The sequence below is a fragment of the Neovison vison genome, chromosome 13, assembly GCF_020171115.1.
Source record: "Neovison vison isolate M4711 chromosome 13, ASM_NN_V1, whole genome shotgun sequence".
Classification (NCBI taxonomy): Eukaryota; Metazoa; Chordata; class Mammalia; order Carnivora; family Mustelidae; genus Neogale; species Neogale vison.
In genome coordinates, this window is record NC_058103.1 from 87,997,514 (window position 1) to 88,024,607 (window position 27,094).

Here is a 27,094-nt window from a genome sequence, read left to right on the forward strand (position 1 = left end):
ATACAGGACATTATAGATTATATTTTGTAGGAAGCTTGTATTATGTTGCCTTTCTTTTTGTTCTGGTGGGTGGTTAAATTCCTGGTAGTTTCAGTTGATCCTATCTGTCTTGGTTTTATTCTTTGTTAGGAAGATCATCTGGGGTTTTACCTTTTGTCCTTGAATATTGCCACTAATCTGGGGCAAGGTTTCTTGCCCATAATACATGCCCTACCTGATGTCTCAAATGAATTCTTTGTGTGGTTAGTAAGGTCTCTTCACTTTAGTTGTGCCCAGACACACATATCTCTCAGAATTGCGTGACCTCTAGTATCTATTGTACTCTTAGCTGGATGGCAGGCAATGCCTTAAGGCCTTACAGAGTCTAGCCTTGTACATGCACATCCCAGCCATCAGCCAGAGTCCCTCGTTAGCCCTCACATAGACTTCTGGAAGTCCCTTTACTATTGCAGCTTCATTTTCTTCAGTACTCTGCTCTTCAAATTCCAGCTGCTTCAACTGCCTTAAATTCAATCTCAACCCTTTCAGCTCAGTAAGATTACCATCTTGACTTAAGTGCCAGTTCTTTGAAGTGTGGTCTAGTATGTGCCTTGAGTCAGGAAGCCAGGGAGTATTTGGGACTCATATGCTTTTCTTCTCTCAAGAATCACTGTCTTCTGGTCCAGTGCTTAAAAACTGTTGCTTCAGAATTTTTCCCTGCATTTTTATAATTATTTATGGAGAATGGACAATTTCAGGACCAATTCTCATGGCCAGAAGTGTTGTTGCCAGTTGTTGTTTGTACACGATTTTTCCAGGCCATAGGTCATTTGTTTACAGAGACGCTTTCTCTTTCTAACCTAGTGTAGTCGATGCCTTTTTGTTTGATATTTAATTAAGAACTTTATAACCTATTGCACCTTTTTTCCTTAGTGCAATCCTATTTTAACTTACCTTCCTAAGACCAGAAAAAATGATTAATTAAAAATGAACGGATAGACTACATACTATATGATTCCAACTATATGACATTCTAGTAAAGACAAAACTATGGAGACAATGAAAATATGAGTGATTGCCAGGAGTGGTGGTAGGGAAATGAATAGGCAAAGCACAGAGGATTTCGGGGCAGTGAAAATATTCAGTGTGATACATTGGTGGCTGTATGTCATTATACATTTATCCAAACCCATAGAACATGTGATACCAAGAGTAAACCCTAAGAGAAACTGTGGACTTTGGGTGATTATGATGGACCAATGTGCATTCATCCTTGGTAAAAAGGGTACCATTCTGGTGAATGATGTTGTTAATGAGGGAGGCTGTTCGTATTGTGGGCAGGGGACGTGTGAGAAATCTTTGTAACTCTAAATCTTTGTAACTCTAAATTTTGCTGTGAACCTAAACTGGTCTAAAAAAAATAGTCTTATTAAAAGTGAACTGATTAGGGCACCTGGGGGGAGCTCAGTCAGTTAAACATCCAACTCTTGATTTCTGCTCAGGTCATGATCTCATGGATTGTGGAATCAAGCCCTGTGTTGGGCTCCACACTTGGCAGGGAGTCTGCTTGAAAATATTTCTCTCTCTTCCTCTCCCTTTGTCTCTATCACTGTGTGCACATATGCTCTTTCTCAAATAAATAAATTGAAAAAGTAAACATTAATAGCAATGTTTTAGGACAAAACTAGTAACAAAACTAGTAACTAAACTAGTCCAATAGTTTTATATGTTTGCTTAATCAATACTTTTCTTATATGTAGTTTAAAAAAATTTTTAATAACAGAATTGCATGGATTTCTAAAAAGTCAGTTTTATCTCAAGCTAATTTCTTTACCATGTATTCATTTTATTTTGTGTTTATTCATGTCTTAAAAAATAGCAAATCTCTTGAAGGGTTAGATTATTAACTTCTATGACCTCTTCTCTTTCCTTTCTTTTTTCTTTTTCTAAAGGGATGGGGAGAGAAAGAGGGAGAAGGAGAAAGAAAATCCTAAGAAGGTTCCATGTCCAGTATGGAGGCCAACATGGGGCTTGATCTCACAGCCCTGAGATTGTAACCTGAGCTGAAATCAAGAGTCAGGCACTTAACCAAATGAGCCATCAGGCACCCCTCTTCCTTTTCTTAAATGGGAACATCTGACCCATTTTTTTTTTTTAAATCAGTAAATATCTGTCTTGTAAAAAAAAAAAAAAAGTAGAATAATGTGTGGCAGAAATGTGTGGGTCCTAGGTCAAGACTGCTTAGTTGTGAACCTCACTTCTGACACTTAACAGCTGTGCCATTTTGAGCAGTTGTCCTATTGTTCCTAAGCCTCATCCATAAAATGGGGGGTAATAATTGTACCATTTCTTAGGCGGTTTCTTGTAATGGTTTCAATCTGTGCAAAAGCACTTAGCATAATGTCTAATATATAATATAGATGTTTAAAAAGTATTAATAATATCTAGTTTTTAAAATACTGCATTCATTTATTTCTTAAAAAAAGCATAAAGAGGCAGCATAGTAGTGTAGGAAAGTCAGAAAGTATCTGTTCTATTTCTACCTCTTATTATTTGTGTGACTTCATCTGAATCCTTTAAATTCTCCAGTCTTCACCTATAAAATGAGCAGAAAATATGCCTAATTTCACAGTTTGGTGCAAGAATCAATTAGGTTAATGTTCCATAGCTTGTTAAAAAACAAACAGAAAAAATAGGTTTATCTAATAAGTAAAATACAAGTAATTAAATAAATCAATAATTATAATAAAAATATACAAGTTACAGGTTGGATCCTAATATTCCCTACCAGATAGGATCTTCCTGCTATAAAGAAAATATAATTATATATTTCCTCAACAGGAAAAAAGAAATGGTCCCTTTCTGGACTTCCATAGTTTCTGCCAGGTGAGCCAGTGCTCTGAGAAGAAAGAGCTACAAATTCTTGTCTAAAATCTAATGAAGACTTACATGTTTTATTAGAAATTTTATTACAAAAAGAGTATGTTGTACATTTAATATAGGAATATAATGTATGTGCTTTATATGTATGTGGCACATACATGCATAAATGTGTGTTTCTTTTTAATGAACACATTCAGATAGCAAAATGTAATTATAAAGCCCAACTATGGAAATTTATAGTAAGGGCTTGACTCCCATGACACTCTCAATTGCCAAAAACGTCCTTTCAGGATATTGCCAGATGCTATGACCTATTGCTAAAAGGATCTTGATTTTCCAGACATGTGAATATGATGCAGACATTTCATCCCTTTCTTTAGGAAGAAGTGTTCTTGAGATTATAGCTCCAGAGGGAGAGCTGGAATTCTAGTCAGTACCACCTCTGTTGTGTGGGATCCAATCAAGAGATAGGAACTACACTAGTAATTTGAACAAGGAAATTTAATATAAAGAATCATCAACTAGATAAAAGGTTAAGATCTAAAAGGGATATGAGAGAAATATCTACAAGTTTAATTGGGGTAGCAACTGCAGAAAGCAATCACCATCCCTTGGACTTAGGAACGAGTGAAGAAGGAAGAAACTCAGATACTTGGCTGGGGGTGGGTGATGGTGCAGCATTTTTAGAAGGGTAATCATGGCTGTTTCTGGTTTAGGAGATCTTCTGTATGACAATTGCTTTTAAGCATGAGGTCCTTGTAATTTTATGTCTAGGAGTTTCCTGAATTCTATTTGAAATTACTACTTTAGGTGGAAATAAGATACTTCCTTTGAAGTGTATTTTTTTTTAATCTGAGCAATAAAAACCATCAGAATCACAAACTGTACCACATAATGGATCCTCCCTCAATATTCACTTGAATGTGCAGAATTCTAGGCTTCATTCTCTGGGAGACATAGTGATGCAAGTTTTTAAAAAATAACTTGCTCTCTTGAAAGAGAAATATTTAAAAGTTGAGGTGACACGAAGTAGAATGTGGTAGTGGTAAAAACAAATAGTACGTACATGTAGAAGAAGTAAAGTTACAGTGGTAAGAATTTGTAATTGTCTTGGGCTTCACAGTTTTCACAGGACTTTTTCTGGAGTTCAGCTCATTGAATTCTCAAAATACTGTGTAAATAGTCTAGATCTTATTATTATCCCTGTTTTACAGATGAGGAACATGAGGTTTAAGTGATTGCCCCCAAATCTGACAAGTAACAAGTGGCCCACTGAGGCTAAACCCATACCTCTTAAGACACGAACCCTGATCTTTCCAAAGAAACTCAGTACTCTCTGAGGAGAGTTAAGCTACTCATTGTAAGTGAGACTCCATCTTGATATGGGAAGACACAGTCTAGTTTCTCCTCCAGGGGCCTCCAGACCAAAAGTTCAGTCAACTAACCAGGTTCCCCAACCCGCATAGAAAAGCAGATGAACTCCTCATCTAGGGAAATCAGCAGGAGACTCTTTGAATGGTTAAGCCCCAATTTCTGCATGAGTGAGATTAATGTAACACTGAATCAGACTCCCAGCTGAATCTCCACTGCTAACTGCATGACTTCTGGCCTCTTTCCAGGTTTCTGGAAGCTTAGCCACAAAGGCAGGGGAAGGTTATTTGAGACAGAATCATTCCGATGTACCTGAAGAGATCTTCTTTTCTCCAGCAGATAGCTTACCTCACAGGGAGTGTCAGATCTGCTGAGTCACTTGCTGAGGAATCAGCTCAAAGACAGGCCCCTATTAATGTGACCTCTCAGAATAAAGCCATTCTGGTATCTCAGGAATTTAAAACATTTGTTAACCACATTCTTTACATTCAGAGTATTACCTAGGCCTGTGTGGGTCCCCTTGCTTCACTTAACACTACAAATACTGGGGCATGAGCATACACTGTCTTCTGCATTTTTTCCCCTGAATGCTTTAATTCTGGGCTTGGGGGGTGAGGGGGAGCGGTGTGTGTGTGTGTGTGTGTGTGTGTGTGTGTGTGTGTACACTTACTTAATAATGTTATCTATATGCAGCCAAAAGCTTTGTTCTTGTTCTTCTTGTTTCGGAAATAGTATTATTTTATTTTGAACAGTTGGCCTTTTCTTTAAGCTGCGGGTCTTCCCAGAGCAAGAAAGAAGCCTTACTAAGGGAGGACTCAGAGTCCATATCTGTACATTCTTTCTTCTTTTGTTCACTTCCCTTTTCCTTATCATATCTCACAGGTCAGCTGTCCTTTTGGACCAAAACCCCACCATGGTTTGGGCCCTTTCAGCTAGGCTAAGGACAGTTGTAAAGTAACTGATACTCTAGGCTTCATTCTCTGGGAGACATAGTGATGCAAGTTTTTAAAAAATAACTTGCTGTCATCTTCTTGAAGAGTTCTTATCCTCTCATTAAAAAATACTCCTTTTTTCTGAGTGAAGTTCTTTCTCTGTTCAGGAGATAATATTCCACCTTCAATGAAGTCCCAGTCTCGGTTAGGTTAATAGATTTCTTTTGCAGTTTTCAGTTTAAATTCAAATGTAAGGAAATTAGGATCTATTACAGATCCCACTAAACAGTGTGATTTAAAGCAGAGCTTTTCCCATTTTTCTTTTCTGCCCACATTACATGCTTTGCTAAATTCTTGTTGACATGATTAAGAAACCATACCAGATTAGTAGGAAACACAGATGTTTCTTTTGATGTGTTGCCAGTTAATTGATGGGTAAATATTGTTAAATACACCTAAGAAAACATTACATCATATGAGGAACAAAGGTATAACTAATATCATTTTTAACACAAGGATTGAAGAGACCAGTCTTTGTTCTTTCTGATGAACCCCAATTAACTTCATTTTTTAGTTTGTATCTTAAACAAAACTGTTTATTAGTGTAGATTAGCATGTCAGCTGACCACCTTCATGATGTAGACACATGTAGACACATATATGTGTAGACACATGTAGACACATAGATAAATATAGAACATATGATAAAACACATATAGAACACATGATGTAGACACATGTAGAATTTTCAGGAAAATAAGTCCAGTTGATATTCATGTTATTAACACACTGTGGACCGGATAGTTAAGAATTGGTAGCATCAGGACTCAAACACCATGGCTTATGGACATGTTTGCTCAGTGTCTAGGCACATGCATTAACTGTTGCTGGCATAATGTTAATGACGTATGTAATTTCACTTCTTTGGAAATGGTATATATCACTTTACCCTACAGTCGTTTTTCTAAGGAAAGGAATGAAGAGCAAGCACATGAATACACTTGCATATTGCTTATTAGTACAGCTTTCATCATTATGTACAGCTTTCATCTAGAGTCCGTTCTCAATGTAGAGTATTATTCTGCTTGCGTTTCCTTTCTTCTTTGATCCTTCTGCCTCTTCCTAACCTGACCTCCTACACTAGAAGTACCGAGCAACCTGGGTGTTGGACACTCTTTTCAGACTGCTTATGACTCTAGGACGTATGTTGGAAAAAACCATTTTCATTTTTAATCCCAAATATGCCAACATTTTCTCATATATTTGAAGGGATTTTTCAACTTTCTACTAGTTTTTGTCTTCACTCTGTTAGTTTTTAATCTTCTGTTGTTATCGGGTTAAAAAAAAATAAAGGATCAGATTCTTTCCATAGGAAGTTATTCCTATAATGTTTCAAATCCTGTTATGAGTTTTCCACAGCTTACATAGCTTTTCATTGTTTGGGTGGGAGTAGTATATCCTAAAACAGATTTTTTGGATTTAAAATGACAAGAAAAAAGGGGCCAGTGGTTTATGGTGTTCCCTTGTGAGTGGAATAGTAATTGGAATTGAAACTGGATGAGAGAAGTTGAAGGGTGATATTGGGTAATTGAAAGACTAGAAAGATGGAGGTCGGTAGAGGCAGAGAGGTAAGGGGATGTAAACTTCACTTTTATAATGGGTTGGAGCTGTTGATGTGCTGAATGGAATAGTACTGTACACTCATGTCTACTAAGAGACTGGTTTGGATGGTCCTTCACCCTTAGGGGAACTGCAGAATTCCAGAGGCAGGAGTCTATTTCCTATAGATAGTAGTTCAAAGTCTGTTAAAGTCAACTTCAATATTCAGTCCAAAGAGCTCTTTTTGGCTTATACCTCTGTTTATTAGTGTAGATTAGCATGTCAGCTGACCACATGTAGACACATGATGTAGACACATGTAGACACATATAGAACACATGATAGAACACATATAGAACACATGATAGAACACATATAGAACACATGATGTAGACACATGTAGAATTTTCAGGAAAATAGGTCCAGTTGATATTCACGCTGTTAACACACTGTGGACCAGATAGCTAAGAACTGGTAGCATCAGGACTCAAACACCATGGCTTATGGACATGTTTGCTGTTTCAAGAAGTGTAATTCTGGTCTTTACAACTTCCATTTAAAAAGAAGTACATCAAATCTCTGAGTACAGGACCAAGTAGTCAGGGAATTTTCTCACCAGAATTTTCTTGAATGGCTCAGCAAATCATCAGACCCTTGAATATAACCAAGCTGACATACTTACAGAAGTCCTATAACTATGGTTCTCAACATTCTCAACATTCATATTCATGATGCCTAACCTCGAAATTTCTCCTGATTAGTATCATGATTTCTGTGACCTATGTTCTCCTCTACCTCAATTATTATAAGCTTCAGCAAAGGGCTCATCATCTCATGGAAGCTCTCAACTTATAACTTCCATCTTAACATTTTACATTCTTTCATTTCTGGTATTATTATGCTTTCTGACCTCAAAATGTATGAATCACCTACTCTGTACCAGGTACTGCTCTAAGCACTATGGATATAAAGATGAATTTAGGACAAGTGGTCTTTCCTCATGGAACTCATAGTTGAATGGGAAGGGACAGAAACATCAATGGGCTATTACAATATATCTCATTAAGTATTTCTGTAGGGAGATGCGCAGGGTCAGAAGGGAGTATAAGAAAGGCATGTTGGGGGGTAAGTAAGATAAAGCATCCTGGAGGAGGTTAATATCTAACACCTACAAGAGGAAGACCAACGGTCAGGGTAAGGAGGAGGTTAGAAGTTGTTCTAGACAGAGGACTTCTCAGTTTCTGATCCAGGACCAGCACTCATCAGTCAGTATCACTCATAAGGTCCCATGGTTTACACTACAAATATCCCATAGCTTACATTGTAACTCAGGATAATAATAAGTATTGTTACTCAGAGGACTGCAGGAAATCTTGCTCATCTGTTTCAGCTGCTGCTCTTCAGAGGCACAGGTGGGAATGAATCTATTTGGAAACTGATCCAGTTGGCAAGAAACTTTACAGACGCTGTAGATTTAATACAATCTTTCTTCTTCTGGGAGAATAATAATAATAATTGAATAGGCTGCACCTATTATTTCTTATTAATTAAGGCTTAAATGTATTTTCTTACTTTAGCTTCAGAACAACCCTATGTAGTAGGTATTGTTATTTTACAAGTGAGAGGGAAGTTAAGTCAGTAGCTAATAAATGGCTAGTAAGTAGAGGAGTCAACATTTGCAAGTAGGCAAGTGACTCTAGCCTGCACTCTTATTACTAGATTCTGCAGCAAGGTATGAGGGGGTACATTTTATCACTTGAAGACCTAAATAAAGACTTTCCATGGTCAAGGAAAACTTATACTCACACTTTGGTGATGAACTCAACTATAATTTCTTTTAATTCCATGTAGCCAGTAAAAATTATTTAGTTTCTTTGCTTTGCATGGTACATGGCATATGCTAAAGTAGTTTACTGGCTGAATGGTTAAGTGAATGAATAGCTCTATAACATTTTATACACATTTCTATCTTGGCTGGCCTTACACTGAATTGTGGTTATAGTACTGCTTATATACTTATTTTCATGTTAGACTGTGTACTTCTTGATGAAAGAAATCAGTTTTAATCATCTTTTTATTCCATCATCTAGCACAAATTCTGGCAGATAGGTGCAGAATAAATGTATACAAAATAACTGAGTGACTTAGTAAATGGATGAATAAATGAATAAATGGAAGAATTAAAGAAATGGATGCTAGAAATGAGGGCTAGAAGTGGTTAGAAATCCCAACAGTCTCAGTGTATTCTTTTTTGTATGCCTAAACATCCTCCAGCATTTATCTCATTTTCTTGCATCTACTAGCTATGAGAGACATTTAGTACACGTGCTAAAGACATTTAGTACCCTTATATCCATGTGGTGCTTCCTTTTATTTATACAGTGTGATATGACTGGTTCTGGCTTTGAAACAAAATGATATATGTCAGTTTGGGCTTAAGTATTTACGAGTAGGTGAGTTCTTCGCTTCCTATCTTATCCTGGTACAAAAACCTTAGAGATGACACATTGAGATGAAGGGCTCATATGGAGGGAGCCTCAATACCTGTGTTATTGGCTAGAAAAAGCTGCCCTCATGAATCACTGGAACTGCAGAGTACTTTGTATTATTGAGATACAAACATTTTGCTGGGGGGGATAATGCATTGAAATTTGGTGGCTTATTTGTTACTGCAGCGTAACTAAGCCTATTGGCACTAATACGGCAAGTATTCAATAAGTGTTGAATGAAAGATTAGGTTGCACCATTGCCTGTGATATTAAGACTGGCATCTTTGGGGACGCCTGGGTGGCGCAGTTGGTTGGGCGACTGCCTTCGGCTCAGGGCATGATCCTGGAGTCCCGGGATCGAGTCCCACATCAGGCTCCCAGCTCCATGGGGAGTCTGCTTCACTCTCTGACCTTCTCCTCGCTCATGCTCTTTCTCACTGTCTCTCTCTCAAATAAATAAATAAAAAATAAAAAAAAAAAAAAGACTGGCATCTTTGTCATAGCATGGCATGATTAGAATTGAAAGAGCAGAACCAAATCTTGGTGTTAGTGTTGATTGCACATTTATTTATATTGGCATATGAGTTGTTTGTGCCTTTCAAAGAGTTGGAACAAACAAGGCTGCCTAAAGTTTACCAGTCTGCAAGATGAATGCTTGATTCACACAATCATATGTAAATATACATCAGTTCCCACCTGTAGAGTCATTCATTCATTCATCAGATATTTAGTGAGCATCAACTCAAGACTACTAAAATGGCCACAGTGAGCAAGATTGATTGGGATTTTTATTCATTCTCATATCTTCCTTGGACTTATAGGCCAGTTTTAATTCAAAGCAACATACTTTATGCAGTCTGGAGTTTACGGGCAAGGGATAACTTGTATGGCAGACTTAGTATAATCTTTGTGTTTCTTTTTCTTCTGTTTACATTAATGGCTGTGGTTTGGAGGTGCCTGGGAATCTTAGTTTTCTTATCACAGATCTGATTTATTTGGACAGGTAGACCAAAGTTTTTATAAAAAAGACTTGACTGCTTTGCTTGTTTTTTAGGGATTAAGCAAAATCACCCTAAGGGTCTCCTACTAACCTGCTGGCTGATGAAGTAAGATAGTTTGGATACATAATTCACTCTGGTAGAATGGATTAGTTTCAACTTGTTGGATGCTTCTTCTTTAGCAATAATGGACTAAAGTGCATCATCAGTGTTTTGTTTTTCTTTTGATGGAGTCTTCATGGTTTTCGGCTATTGTTGTTTTCAAACAATTTAAGAATGGGGGACAGAAACGTGCCCATTTCTGCCATTTCCCTGTGAATTTAGCAAGTTTGGATGGGGACCTCCTGAGCAGATCATAGCATATGATCAAGTAGGGCCCTGCTGCATGGGACCTTAAGCAGTGGCAGGAACAGGCCTCTTGTTGAGGATTCCCCATTAAAAAGAGCTTAGGCAGTCAGAAAAACAAGGAAGAGGTACTTTTATTGCCTGTATTGGGTAATCTAATCTGATGCCTTGGGGTGAATGAGTGAAAGCCAGACAACCTTTCTGTAAGTTCCTTTGAATGGGAGCTGGCAACCTCTAGAACCGGCAGCTTTCCATCATGGAATATCCATTAACCTTGTTTATCTCTGGAAAAACACTGCCCTGTTTCCACAGTCTGCTGCTTGTCAGAGAACGGTGCAAGAGATCATCTTTGAGTTCAAGGAGAAGATGAGCTTTTCAGCTATGGCGAAAATAGTCTTGGTGTGTTGATTTTTCTTCTTTGTTTTGAGATTGCAAGCAGTGCAACGGTATATGATCTGAACAGAGGGAACTGATTCAGAAAGGTCCTTCTTAGATTCATAGATCTCCTATGGACAGTCCTCTCCACTGACCCCCCCCCCTTTTTTTTTTTTTTTGCCTAGCTCTTCCTAGAGTTCATGAGTGACATTTACACCCTGGAAGCTAAAAATGAATGTAAGATTCAGATTCTTATCTTGATTTTACAGTTACCCCCTGAAACCATGTCCCACAACAATATTCCTGGCTAATTATTTCTTTTGTTGTTCATCCTCCATTCAGGCATCACTTTTCAACATTCAGAGTCACAAAGCTCTCTTTCATCTTTCTTCAGAACAACCAGATGGGTGTTCAATATACATGTTTATTAGTAAAGAATCTACATTAGAGTTTAGAAAGAGAGATTTTGATTACATTTGTGAAATACATTATTCCCAGTAATAGTTATTAAACCTGGAAACAGGCTACATTATGAAGTTTTAAGTTACCCTATGTAGCATCTGCCAATAAGAAAGAAAATCATTTTCCTGGTTGATTTACTGCTATCTCATCTCAAGACAGTTGAGGTTGATGGGTGAGGATGCTGTTGAAATTGATGTAGAAATTTAAAATTTACTTGAGAGAAGGTGGGGGAGGAATAGAGGGAGTGAGTGTGGAGCCCTGTGCGGGGTTTGTTCTCACCAACCTGAGGTCATTATCTGAGCTGAAATCAAGAGTTGGGTGCTCAACTGACTGAGCCACCCAAGTGCCCTGAAATCTTAATTTTTTAATTTAAATGTAATTAACTTATAAATATGTCCTTATAGAAAGTAACACTAAAAGTTGGAGCTTAGTTGAAAAATATTTTAAAATGACCTACAGAATATGGACTTGGACAAACAGTATTATGTAGTTTGTCCTTTAGTCTCTAATTAGCACAGAGTGAGTCAGTTTTAAGTAGAAATTCTTAAAAAAACAAAAAGTTAAAGAAAAGAATGCCACAGAATTCTGTCATGTTGCTTAACAACCATTATATTAAGGATATTCTCATACCTAAACTCAATCCTAATAAGTTACATTTCAAATATGTTTTTTCTCCATTAGATAATAAGAAATCATATTTATGTATAATATTATTAAATACAACATAATAAGTACTATTAAATGTATTATTATACATACGGGCTTGATTGCATTGAAATACATTACTAGCAGAAGAGCATTTATCATAATGAAGAGTTTTTCTTTTCTCATCATATTTGGAGAATAAAGGGTATTTCAATCTTTAAAATAAGTTTATATTTTGATACTATTGCCCATCCTATTGAATACCCATGAAAGGCAAACTTAAGGATATATAAATCTAGTTTTGAATTATGGGGCATTCCTAGTGGGCCAATCATTGTGCTGGTTGTTTTCACATGTTATGTCATTTAATTCCTATAATAGCTCTGTAATACGGAAATTGTTGGAAATTCTTTACAGATACATTCCATACAGGACTTCAGTGCCCATAATAATGTTCAGCTAACTAAACAACACAAACACCAAAGCAAAAAGTGACAAGAACACTTGAGGTGATAAGAATTCTTGTATGATTTGACCAGATAGTTCTCTCTCCATAATTGGTTCCTTCTGGAGAAAATAGAACAAAACTAAACATTTCAAACAAAAATAAGTTCCTCTAGGAGCGCCTGGGTGGCTCAGCAGGTTAAAGCCTCTGCCTTCAGCTCAGGTCATGATCCCAGGGTCCTGGGATCGAGCCCCGCATCGGGCTCTCTGCTCGGCAGGGAGCCTGTTTCTGTCCTCGCTCTCTGCCTGCCTCTCTGCCTACTTGTGGTCTCTCTCTGTCAAATAAATAAATAAAATCTTAAGAAAAAAAATAAAATTAATTATAAAAAAAAATAAGTTCCTCTACATATGAGAGACCATTGGATTAGAATTAAGAGTCAGGAAATAGAATACTGCTTTAATTATTTACAACCCTGTGACTTTATGTGGGGTTTTATTAAAGCCACATTTTTTTCTTAATTTGTAAACTCAATAAAATAATCATAATTAATGCTTTTTAAATGTTTTGACTATGATCCATAGTAAGAAACACATTATACATCATATACATTACATGTACACACGCATACATGCACACACACGCCAAAACTTTCACCAAACACTGCTTATTCTTACTATGTATAATGCATTCTGATATTTTCTACTTTGTTTTGTTTTACTTTTAAAAATGTGTGTGACCCACTAAAATGATTTCACAATCCATGGATGGTTCTCAATCTGCAGTTTAAAAAACATTCTAAGATCTTAAAAACAAATTATGATATACTAATGCTGTTTTCTACCACTACACAGGAAACAAACCCATCTCTGCCAATCCCCACTCAAAATGGCCATCATTTAAAAACAACTGCTGTATCCATACATATTCAAACACTTAAGATAAAAATTAGTTGATTTTTTGTGTGTGTGTTTGAAAAATTATCTGTATATTTCAGGAAAAAATAGTGAAGTCCCGAGCTATTGAATAATATAAAAGGAGCAAAGGTTAACATGATTCACTGAGCAACTACGCTTAAATCATCTAGAACATCATAACAGGAGGTAACTATGAAGACCCTGTCTGGAACAGTTCCCAAAGTGCAGACTTTCTGATTATCTTCATTAAAGGCAATAAGGAGATCAATACACTTGATCTTTTGTAAGAAAAAAAATAATGTGATTGTTCATTCTGTGCATTTGGACAGCATTTGCAAGGAGAAACCCTCGTATTTTCTAATGATAAGGAAATAGACATTCTAAGAATTACAGGTGATTTCATCAAGAATGTGCTCTCGTTTGCCACATAACTCATCCTGTTCAGTACGTATTTGATTTTCTAGGAAATCTGAGTTTATTATTGAAAAGTGGATCAGTCACTCATTCCACAAATGTTTGTTGAGCTCCTTCTATATGCCCTGTACTGGGAATACAAAGATAAATAAGGCAGGTGCTTATTCTCCTCTCACCAAGCATACCTTTCTATGAAAACTCAGTGGGTCTTCACATCTATTAAATGACATGCTGTGGTATTTTCATTTATATCTAGACTGAAGAGTGTTAACAGAACCATGTACAATTTAATGCATAATGGATAGGGCTCAGAACTTGAAGTTATCACTTAAAGCAATTACATATGCACAAGTCTGAATTTCGTGTATGAGAGTTAAAAATCCGATTTGCTTTGGGTAAGTAAGGAACAGTGTGGGGTGAGACTAATGAGATATAAAGGACCAGAATGAGATCTGGTAGGGACCCTTAAGGACAGGTGAGCACTTGGATTTTTTTATGGCAGATAAACTGTAAGAACCCACTCTAAGCTCAGGGTTTATAATTTGGTTTTCCATGGAGGGAGTTAATGAATTTGAAAAGGAAAAAAATTGCATATTTATTTTCATTAACCTGTTACTGAAATGTGGCATTTCTTTCATTTTTGAAACAACATATAACATCAGAATTATTACTTATTCTTTGTCACCAATATATATCACAGATTTGTCCTTTCTATTACAATGGCTAGAGGTATCTTGAAATATTATTTGTGTTGCTCAGTACATTGAAATTACGGTACTAGGGCTCAGTCAGAGGTGTGTGTGACTCTTGATCTCAGGGTTGTGAGTTCAAGCCCCATGTTGGGTGTAGAGATTACTTGAAAAAATAAAATTTTAAAACATTTTTAAAAAATTACAGTACTTATTGGTTGACTACTAGATCTTGTTATTTAAAGCACTAAAAATATACATATTCATTATATCTCAAATTTGTTTTTCAACATGTTTTGGAAACTGTTCTATTGTGATTAATTTTGTAATCCTCAGTGTTTTATGTTATGCTTATAAAGACATTATTGTGAGAGGGATCCACAGATTTTCCAAAAGAGGTTCCCATCACAAAAAGAGTTAAGATCTCTTGCTTTAGAGCAAACTCAAATGCCTACAAAACAGGCAGGTAGCATCAAGCACTGACTGGAAAGAGAGAGATCAGTTAGAGGACAAATATGGCAATCTAGAGAGAAAAGAATTGCTGGGGGTGGGAGGCTCAGGGAGTCCAATAACTAACACCCTTGTATTCCTTCCAAATTTAGATCCAACTGAAAAAAAGCTGGAGGAATAGGTCGTATGGAGTCCAAAGTATCACCTTCTTTAACTAACAAACATGGTATTAGATAATGTGATCTATTTCCTGACTGCCACAACTGCAGGGGACCCCATTTGAGTGGACTGTAGAGTAAAGGAGCCCCCTAGAGTCATGGAACATATACCCAGCACCACAGTAACATGCTGCAGCCTGCTTCACATATGGGGCTGCAGACCCTGAATCCTGCCCAGGCTTACCCAGGAGGGCTGGTTTGGGTGGGCCTCTTCAGAGAGGAGAGTTTGCCCGAGGAGGCCTTGAAATGGGCTAAAACAGTACATTCATTAAGTTGACTTCAAGACCAAAAATAATTCTCCCTATTTTATTTCCCTTTCTAAGTCCTGTCCTACTACAGTTGTCCAATAGAGCACATCAGAAGTTCTGCAATAAAATTGAAGTGTAGAAAGATACTCAATAAAATGCTAACCATGTGGAGATGCCTTAAATTTGGATATAATTTATCCCATAGTAATTCCCTGAGAAAAATTAAAGTCCAAACACTAATCCCTTTGTAAGTTTAAGTCTAAAATGACAAAACCCAGAGGAATCAAAGCCTGAAATAAAATTCTGTTGCTCTTAGGAATTAAAAGTCCAAAGTTACTAATGTCCTCCTGACCTGTAAGTGCTGGGATGAGGGGTTTCTTATTAGAAGAGTGAGGGGTTCTGCCAGTGCTTATAGCTGGGACTTTATTTCATTGTGGCTACTGTAGTTCCTGCAGAAAATACAGTGTTCAGTGATGGATTGTTTCTCATGGATTTAAATGGTTAAAAGTTTCAAAAAATTATTTTTACTGGTGGACCATACCCAACACATTTCGAAGAAAAGCGAAACGCCAACCCCTAAAGCAATTATTTCAGAAAAAAAAAATGACGTTCCCAGGATATGGGACTTAGTATGTCATCAAACACCATGGTCCAAAATGCAGTGTCCAAGTGAAGAAGTGGCAGGGTATGTGCTGGTGTGGTAGAGAGAAGAGTGGTCTCCCAAAGATGTGTACATCCTAGTTCCTGGGCACTGTCATATTACCTCATATGGTAAAAGGAACTCATAGATACAGTTAAGAATTTTGAAATGGAGAGATTATTTTGGATTATCTAGGTGGGCCCAATATCATCACAAGGGCCTTATAAGGGGAAGGCAGGAGTGTCAGTGTCTGAGAAAGTTTGAGGATACTATGCTACTGTCTTTAAGGATGGAAGAAGGGAGACAGGAACCACAGAATATTGGTGGCCTCCAGGAGCTGGGAATAGGAAGGAAAAGGATTTTCCTCTGGAGCCTCCAGAAGGAATTCAGCCCTTCCAACACCTTGATTTTAGCCCCAGTAGGTCCTGTTTTGGACTACTGGCCATCAGAACTGTAAGATAAAATATTTGTATTGTTTTAGGTCACTAAGTTTGTGACAACTTGTTGCAGCAGCAAAACAAAACTAATACAGATTGTTTAAAAAACAACTTCTGGCACAGAACCAGCCTACATTCCATCCCAGAGTGGCCTCTTCCTCAGTGTGTAGCCTCGAGGCCAACTAGATATGCTGAGGAACCTGAATCACCAGCACATGTATGCTGTGACCAGTGCTTGTACTGTTTAACGCCGAAGCTTCACCATGGGATTGCCTGTGCCCATTGAACTCTAGGCCTTTTCTAGGCCCTGTGCGGTTGATGAGATCATTCCTCTACATGGGCCTTCGCTAAGCCTCACTTAAAACTAGAGCCGTTTTGGGAGACTCTCGGCCACCGTGTTGTTGAGGTCCAGTTTCCTGGTATTTTTCCTGGGATATGTCTTTGCTGAGGACCATGCAACTTTGTTTATAGGTTGCAAGAGTCCATAAAAGAAAGAAACAGAGAGCCACGTATTACAAACTGTCCATATAAAGCAACCGCAGGACAAATTATAATCATCCATCAAGGTTGAACTATCATGTGATCTAAAGCTTAAGGCTCCTGTTCCAAGTCACAGTTTTAAAAAAAGCTAAGTGCAAAGATCAACCTTGTGGGCCAATAAAAGCCTCCACAGCCCACTAAGGTCAGAACATCTTTCTCGTACATAAAAAGCCAAAGCCCCTTAAGATTTAGCATGTTTATTTTATTCCCCCACATTCCAGCATTTATTTCTCAGTGTTCTCCGCCAATGCACCAAATGTTAGGGAGTGCTAAGGAAAATCCCTTTTCTTCTCCCCAAATTCAAATACACTTGAGAAATAAGACAAAGGAATAAGGCAAAGATAGATGAAAACATTGTTTTTATGACTTACAACGCTGACATTAGAGGGTGTGGTTTGTATATGCTGTCAAGGGAAGAGGGAATGAGGGTATGGAGAGAGTCCAGGCGTGCAGTCAGAGTGTGCGTTCCTCTGCATGGGAAGAAGTATCAATTGCTGGTGCAGCTTTCTCCATTGATGCAGATAAAAGCCTGGCTTAGATTGACATGGTAAGGAAATCCCGACTCAGACAGTAAGTTACATATGCTGTTCAGGTTATTTGGGTGCAGTGGTTATGACACACAGGCCATTTCAGATTGCATAAGGAACCCAGCCCAGGGACATCCAGTCCCTCTGAAATCTACTTGTTAGACCCAATCAGAATGTACCCAGTGTAGTGGAAAGAAAGCTTTGCAATACCAGTCAAGAGATGATTGATTTTACCATGATCTGAATAAACTATGAATTCATGCAAAAAGCGAAATATTGGCATTGTTATACAAGTAACATGACCAAAAGGGACACAACTCACAGTTGCCTAGAAGACCCCATTGGAGATGAAACTGGAGTACATACACATTCATAGAATCCTCATTGGCTACAAAGATAAAATGGAATGAAATTCATTCTTAAAACTCTAATTAGCTTTTAATTTTTGCTTTTTTGTGGTTCATGTGAACATATTCAGAAGAGACTGGCCTATTTTTAAATAGAATTTTATTTCCTGGCCTGCATTCATTTAATTGTGTAGTGAAGAGATAAGCTGAAATGTGAAGGCCAATTCATGTGGAACTGAGCTCAGAAGTGTGTAGCAAGTGATGCCAGTGATGGCTTCATCAATCCTTAAAGAATCTGGAACCAGTTAAAATGGACCTGGTAAAAGAGTGTGTTTACAGCTGATGTGCTTCCTTTGGTAAATCTGGATTTTGCCCACACAGGAAAAACACACTGTTCTACTTTATCGGTTGTGCATTGCAAGTCTTCTGGTGTTATTTTCATTGTCAGCTACAGCTTGAAAGTTTATTCATGGTTTGCTAATTCACCACCCTAGCCCGTCTGTATTCTCTGGTGATCTGAGAATAATTCATTTTGCTCAGATTCATGCATCTATAACTCCTTGGTGCACATAGGCTCTGCAGTGGGACAGAGCTCAGAAGGAACCAAAACCCCAGGAAGCCACTTTTTGCCAACATAAATCAAGGATGTTGATGTGGAATGGTTTGGATAGCTTAAAGAAAATCCATCACCACCACTGAAAAAGCTGTATAACATGTGTGTTCAACTGATGTTAAGCTGGGAACTGTCTCTCCATGAATCCAGAAAATTGTAATAATAATTTTAAAAAGGGAGGCTTTGTGCTATTTATTTATTCAAGAATTGTTTACTTACTTGAGGGAGAGAGAGCACATGTGAACACGGAGAGGAGCAGGGGGAGAGAGAATCTTCAAGTAGACTCCGTGCTGAGAGCAGAGCCCAATATGGGGCTCGGTCCCAGGACCCCACAATCATGTCATGAGCCAAAATCAAGAGTTGGCCACTTAACTGACTGAGCCACCCAGACGCCCTGAAAGGAGGCTTTGTACTTTATAAAATTATGTTTAAAAAATGCGAAGATACCAATCTAGATCTACAGAACCTTTCAAATAGTTGTTATGTTTCAGGTGTTATCTCTGTGTTTATTCACGCCCCCCCCCCGGAGGATTTCTGGTGATGGAGGTTCCTTGTAAAAATTGTTGATTTTACTTTATTTGGGAAGGATGAATTGTGATGATCATTTCCTGAGAACCTCCCTTGCAGAGTATCTTTAGAACCCAGGAGAACTAGTATTTTAAGCAGCAATACATATTTAAGAACAGGGGCTGAAACCAGGAAGGATGACGTTCTACAGCCTTTGAGCCCCAGTACTGACACCTTGATCTGACTGCACAGTGATCATGGTTCTTGTGGTCTAAGGCTAGTCCCTGTTCTTCTCCACCTGTTTCAAATAAACACCTGTCGCATCAACCCCACCCAGGTGTGCCTTAATGCACTGAGAGCCTGTGTTTATTTTTGGTTTGTGGACTGAATAACCCCGTCAGCTCTTCTTCATCTGTTGCTTTGTCTATCTCATTTTGTCTTTTAGTTCAGTCTAGAACAAACTTGCCCTGGAAATTACATTCTCTGCCAGGGCAAGGAGGCATGGCTATGCTTGTATACCATGCTCATGGGCAACACATCACCCTGGCAGAGTATGAGGCTGCCCCTTCTAGGGAAATAGTCATGGGCCTGTTCTGCAATGGAAGGTTTAGGGATGGCTAGTCACATTACAATTTGAAATAATTACTAAAGAGAGGGAGCAGGAGAGACTAATTTTGGTGGCTTCTTAAAAATGACCACTGTTCTAGAATGGTGTCCAGGCCTGAATCATCATGGTTCTAAAGCTTGGGTTAAAGTATCTGAATTGTTCAGTGTTGCCTTCAGCACAGTGCTCAGTCTTGTTTCATTAGATATTATTCTCTCAAAGTATTCTGGAGAACTTACCTCAGCCTCAAGACACTCTGGAACCTCAGTGACACAGATTTGGGGAGGATGGGAGAGAAATCAGACACAAGCTGAATGACATGACTAAGCTTTGGGAATGCCCCTGAGAAGGGCAGCTAACAGCCCAGAATTCACTATCCAAAGAGGCAGTGAATAAGGCTGACTTCACTGTTCTTGTTCTTATGGATGATCTGGTAGGTAGGGGTTGGCAGTAGGGGTTCTAGTAGCAGGAATACTGAAAAATTAGATTGGTGATGACTTTGTGGGTCCATGTGGATAGAACTCCAATTAAAGATCTAGGTGAGGGGACTGGCCAAAGCTGATGTGTCAGACTAGAATCAAGGTGGCAATGTTCAGAGCAATATTCTGGGTTCAGCTGGAAAGAACCAGAGCATGGAGCAGGTGTATCAATTAAACCAACAAGGAGAACACAGTAGGGGGCTAAGGTGAAGTTTAACTCAGTGTGAGCATGAGTTCCTGTGGCCCATTTCTGGGACTAGGACTTAAGCAGCATTTCTCAACCTCAGCACTGTTGACATTGGGGCTAGATAATTCTTTGCTGTAGGGGATTGCTCTGTGCATTGCAGGGTATTTAGCAGCATCTCTAACCTCTACCCACTAGTTGCTAGTAATACTCCCCTAGTTGTGATAACCATGAATTTCTCCCGGCATTGACAAACATCCCTGGGTAGAAAAAATTCACTCCAGTTGAGACCTACTAGTTGACAGCAAAAGACGAATTCCTATGTACAATGTGGTGGTGGGACCCCTGTCCTGATCACAGATGGTTCAGGAAAGAGGCACAGTTGCCTGTCAATTAAGGATCTCAGGACCCATCGATAAGCAGAACTAGGGCCTGACAAAAACTATACAAGTCCTCTAGTACTGAGAGAAACTGTTGGAGGGGGCAGAATTGTAATTTTGCTTGGAGTTAGGAAGAGTGAGGAGAAGGCCTTGCCATTTAGTGTGCTTCGGCTTGGAGTCAGTACATTTAAAATCAAGGGCTGAGCAAAGGCCTGGGCGAATATTTAATGATGCAGTCTGTGCTCGTTCAGCCATAATGACCCATTCTCTTCTGGGTTGACTGGTGTCACTGTGAGAAGCCTTGTAGTCACAACTGTGATTATCTCTCAGTTGGAGTGTTTTTAATGCTCAGCTGAACTCTAATTAGAGAAGAAAATCCAAGATCTGTCCTGGATTCTTTTCATGCTAAATCTTGTCCCAAGTTTATCTTCCCCTAAGAGTGATTTTCTAGAGCTAGGCTTGAGTTGAGACCTAGGAGTCCTGTCCTTCAGCTTCATTTCCAATAATCATGATCACCACTGGCTTTATCTTTGGCATTTCACCTGCTGTGTGTTCTCACAGATGGTCTTATGAAGCCTGCCTCAGTAGACCTTCAACCTCCAGGGATTTTTTTCTGATTGCAGGGTGACTGCTATTTCCTGTGGTCATTTTGATTCTTCACACAATGTATCTTTCCTTTCAGAGAAGAAGTTAAATGTCACATGGTATGAGCAAAGAAGCTAAGTTCAGAACAGAGGGTGCCTATGTGGTACCACCTAAGAAGTATTGCGAATACTTACTTCTCTAAACATAGTGGGGCAGCTCCCAGAGCTCATATGAAGACTGCTGTCCAAGGCCAAATTAGGGCTTCGATTCAGGAGAGTAGAGCTGCCTCTCCACTCCCACTACCTCTGTTTCTGGTGGTGATAGTGAGTGTGTCTTTTGAGCACAATATGCAGCAGATGGCAGGAATTTATTACACGATCTTGTTTGTTAAATGAGAATGAAAGTGTTCCTTACAGAATTTGAGGATTTGGGGAGATTTAGGTAAATGCATGTATGAATTGTAAGGGGTTGTAGGGATTCAGGAATTTTGGATGGATAATTTAATTTCTACCTTCTAAGAAAATCTAAAGCAGTGGAAGTTGATGTCACTTAAGTGAGAGATCAAGAAGTGACTAGTTGACAATCAGGGTAGTAATGTCTTCGCCTTCCCTCCTCTGCTGTGCATCTCTTTACCCTTACTTGCTTTTTTGATTGCTAGAATTTAGTACTATTGCGTTAGAGGAAGAGCATTATTTCTACTTGAATATTTTAAAATAAGATTTCTTATCCATGTGGCACTTTCTTCCCACTAATTAACATCTGTACACAGATCGTAGAAACTACATTTGGAAGGATGGTGAGGATAGAACTTTGCTTAGACTTTGTACATTCTTATTTTAGTGTCAACAGAATTCCTTACACTCCAGATAGATTTTGAATTTATTTTGTATAATTTAAATGCTTGTACTTTTTTTTTTTTTTGGTAATTTTTGATACTGGTTTGAGGAATGTGTGTGAGAGAAAGAGACAAAAAGATAGAGAGTGTTTTTCAGTGTCTCAAAAGATTTAACTTGGTTATTCAGGAATGATCTCAATTTTGTTTTGCACATATTTTTCACTGAATTTTATCCAGAAATTTAAGGCTGGATTAATTCTTCTGTGGCTAAGACCTATTTTAATTTTAGTAACTTCAGTCTATGTATATTTTCAGAGAAGAGGTCTAGTATATTCTTTTCTCAACATTTAGGTCCTAATTTCCAGTTCTCTCCTTATACATAACACAATATTTCCAGTAGATTGGCATTCTGCTTGGTGGCTTTTGAAACGTGCAAGCAGGTCATTGAAATGAAGGCCAACAGGTTAGTCTTTCCTGTTTATTAAGCTTGCTTTCCAGGACTCCTTCCTGACACCATGCCCCAGTCCTTAGAACTTGCCAGTAAACACTCAAACTAAACAGTGATCCCACTCAGTTAGGTTTCTGGACTTCTCTCCTCTTGCTGTTTAGCTGTGTGGCAGAATGAGGTATACAGAGTATTGATGACCTCCTTACTAGCTCTGAAACTTCAGGAAATTGGAGACATTTAAAATTCATACTTTGGATTAATAAAAGTTTGAAGACTCAACCCCATTTCTACCATAGACGAAAGTAATTAGGTAGAATTTATAATATTTTGAATCTAAGATTGTACTAAAAGAAAATTTGAATTACAGGAACCTCAGGTAGGAGAAACTCAGTAGAAGTAACTCACTTTAGTCATGTGTGAAACACTGAAAGTTAACTCAGGACTTCAAGGTGTGATACAAATAGAGTACACAAGAAGACACAGCCCTTCTTGTGGTCTTTGAGTGACTTCCTCTGCCTTTACACAGGACGAACTCTTAGTCATGTCAACCAGATGGATATCAAAAAAATTCTTGGGTGTTTACTCTCTTTGAGATACCCTCATGATATTCCCACTTTCCCTATGGGGGGAAGGTGTTCTCCATTCATTCTCTTTATCCTGATGCTCTATCCACCTCTTTGGGAATAAAATAAACTTCTTCTTGTTCATATATAAACAGAGATGTGAGTAAGGTCAGTAACCTCTGTCCAAGAAACCATTCTTTCCTTTATGACATGGTGTTGATGTTCTACCATAGGACATTTATTTAAAATTCTGTAAAAAAATATGTAATTTCCAGGAACTATGGCTGAAATATCTTCAAACAACAAGAAGTTAGTACTTTAAATCTTATGATGGGTGGTAAAGGATTTGATAGAGAGAATTATTATATTTCAATTTATTTTTAAAAGCTATTTAGCCAGTAACTATTATTGTAAATGCCTCTTAGTGAAACAACACCAACAAAAAGGAAGTAATAGGTATTCTTTCCAAGTTACTATTTAAAAAAATTATTTATTTGATTAATTCATTGATATTCCTTTTGGGAATATGAAGGTGTTGAGCTTGTCTAGGTAAAAAAGTATCTTACTCACCTTTATGTTCAGTTTTTCCTTTTCCTTTCATGCTCAACTTGGGACCTAATAAGACTGTATGGTGTTATTGAATGAATAAATGTGGAAAACCACAGAAATGATTCCTTGAATGAGGATGTTTGTAGGAAGAAGCTTGTGGGTATACAGTGGCAGAAATCTGAAACCTGGATAAGGATTCCTAGTAAGTGAGAATGAAGCACCCAGTCAGGCCTAGGAGTAAGGCCACAAATAAGAAACTGCATTCGTATTAGTGGAACAGTGTCCTAGATTTTGCTCTGAAAATTTCATGGAAAAAATCTTTATATATGTTTTATAATACTCTTTGAATTTAGTTGTATTAATAAAGTAGTCTTTGTGATGCTCCTTAACTCAAATATAGTAAGTAGAAAATTATTTATTTTTCATTTAGCTAATTACATCACTGATATGTGGAATGGCAGGAATGCTAATGACAGTTCTTCTCTAATGCAATATATGTGTTCTTATAACACTATACAGAGTTGCACAATAAAAACCACAGTGCTGGGGCGCCTGGGTGGCTCAGTGGGTTAAGCCACTGCCTTCGGCTCAGGTCATGATCTCAGGGTCCTGGGATCGAGTCCCGCATTGGGCTCTCTGCTCATCAGGGAGCCTGCTTCCCTCTCTCTCTCTCTGCCTGCCTCTCCATCTACTTGTGATTTCTCTCTGTCAAATAAATACATAAAATCTTTAAAAAAAACAAACAAACACAGTGCTTAAGGGAAAAAATGGGGCTGGGGTACAACACTCAGAAACTCCATTTATGACACGTAGAAAGGATGGGAATCTAATAAAAATAGTAAATCAGTTTTACACATGTTAAATGGTTAAAAAATATGCTATAATAAATACATCACTTTACCCTGAAAAAGACTGAAGTTTGCTCATGTAAGTGAGCATCCAAAGGGTTACAGGTGACAAATTATTGAAAAGTGGGAGAAAGGGGGTTACTGATAGTGGAACAAAAGTTGTAACAATGTATGTGGATGGATGCTGTTCATCACACACATAGTGAACTGCAGTAGCTGGTAGATGTTCTAGGCACAAACTAGGTGAGGGCATGTGTGTGTTTTGTGTATTCCTTTATAACTCAATTCAGATGGGTGCACATAGCAAAATTGAAATTTGCTCAGATTGTACCCTGATATATTGATTGGGTTGGGACAAATTTACCTTTACTTTTTTTTTTTTTTTTTTAGTATTATGTTTTGTTAGCCAGCATATAGTACATTGTAAGTTTTTGTTGTAGTGTTCAGCAGTTCATTAGTTGTGTATATACCCAGTGCTCTCCAACATGTGCCCTCCTTAATACCCATCACCCAGTACCCCATTCCCTCATCCTGCTCCCTTTTGTAACCCTCAGTTTTGTTTCTTGGAATCCAGAGTCTCTCACGATTTGTCTCCCTCTGATTTCTTCCCGTTCATCTTTCCCTCCCTTACCCTGTTGTCCTCCACTCTATTCCTTATGTTCCACATATGACAGAAACCATATGATAATTGTCTTTCTCTGCTTAACTGATTTCACTCAGCATAATCTCCCCCAGTTCCATCCATGTCAATGCAAATGGTGGGTATTCATCCTTTCTGATGGCTGAGTAATATTTCATTATATATAAGGACCATGTCTTCTTTATCCATTTGTCTGTTGAAGGACATCTATGCTCCTTTCACAGTTTGGCTGTTGTGGATATTGCTGCTATGAACATCAAGGTGCATATGCCCCTTCTTTTTGTTCCATCTGTATCTTTGGAGTAAATACCTAATAGTGCAGTTGCTGGTCTTAGGGTAGCTCTAGTTTTAACTTCTTGAGGAAACGCCATGCTGTTTTCCAGAGTAGCTATACCAGCTTGCATTCCCACCAATAGTGTAAGAAGGTTCCCCTTTCTCCACATCCTCTCCAACATTTGTTATTCCCCGTCTTCTTAATTTTAGCCCTTCTAACTAGTGTAAGGTGGTATCTCATTGTGGTTTTGATTTATATTTCCTTGATGCCAAATGATATTGCACATTTTTTATGTGTCTGTTAGCCATTTGTATGTCTTCTTTGGAGAAGTATCTGTTAATGTCTTCTGCCCATTTCCTGACTGAATTATTTGTTTTTTGGGTGTTGTGTTTGAGAAGTTCTTTATAGATCTTAGATATCACCCCTTTATCTGAAATGTCATTTGTAAATATCTTCTCCCATTCTGTGTGTTGCCTTTTAGTTTTGTTGACTGTTTCCTTTACTGTGAAGAAGCTTTTTATCTTGATGAAGTCCCAAAAGTTCATTTTCGCTTTTGTTTCCCTTGCCTTTAGAGATGTGTCTTGAAGGGAAATTGCTGTAGCCAGTGTCAGAGAGGTTAATGATTATGTTCTCCTCTAGGATTTTGCTGGATTTCTGTCTCACATTGAGGTCTTTCATCCATTTTGAGTTTATCTTCATGTATGGTGTAAGAGAATGGTTTAGTTTCTTTCTTCTGCATAGGGTTGTCCAGTTTTCCCAGTCCTGTTTATTGAAGGGACTGTCTTTTTTCCACTGGCTGTTCTTTCCTGCTTTGTCGAAGATTATCTGACCATAGAGTTGAGGGTCCATCTCTGGATCTATTCTGTTCTATTGATCTATGTGTCTGTTTCTGTGCCAGCACCACACTGTCTTGATAATCACAGCTTTGTAATAGAGCTTCAGGTCAGGGAACATGATGCCCCCAGCTCTGGTGTTCTTTTTCACCATCCCCTTAGCAATTTGGGTGTGTGTGTGTGTGTGTGTGTGTGTGTTTTGTTTTGTTGGTTCCATACAAATATTAGGATTGTTTGTTTTTCCAGCTCTGTGAAAAATGTCAATGGTATTTTGATAGGGATTGAATTGAAAGTGTAAATTGCTCTGGGCAGCATAGATATTTTAAGGATGTTTATTCATCCAATCCATGAGCATAGAATGTTTTCCCACCTTCTTGGTTCATCTTTCCCTCCCTTACCCTGTTGTCCTCAAATTCTTTTATACGTATTCTCTAGTTTCTAGAGTATGGATCCTTTCCCTTTGGTTAGGTTTATTCCTAGATATCTCATGTTTTTTGGAGCTGTAGTAAATGGAATTGAACTCATACAGCAATTCAGCAACATGGCAGGATACAAAATCAATGCACAGAAATCAGTTGCACTTCTGTACACAAACAGTGTAACTGAAGGAAGAGAAGTTCCATTTACAATGGCTCCCAATTTACATTTTCAAAACTAAGTGTGTGCTGTGTAGGAGAACCATCTGTAAGCCAAGCAATTAATAATGATCATAGCTTACACATTTTGAATACATGCCAGGAACGGTTCAAAGCTTTTGACTTGTTTTAACTCATTAAATTCTATTAACACATCTCTGAAGTAGGTA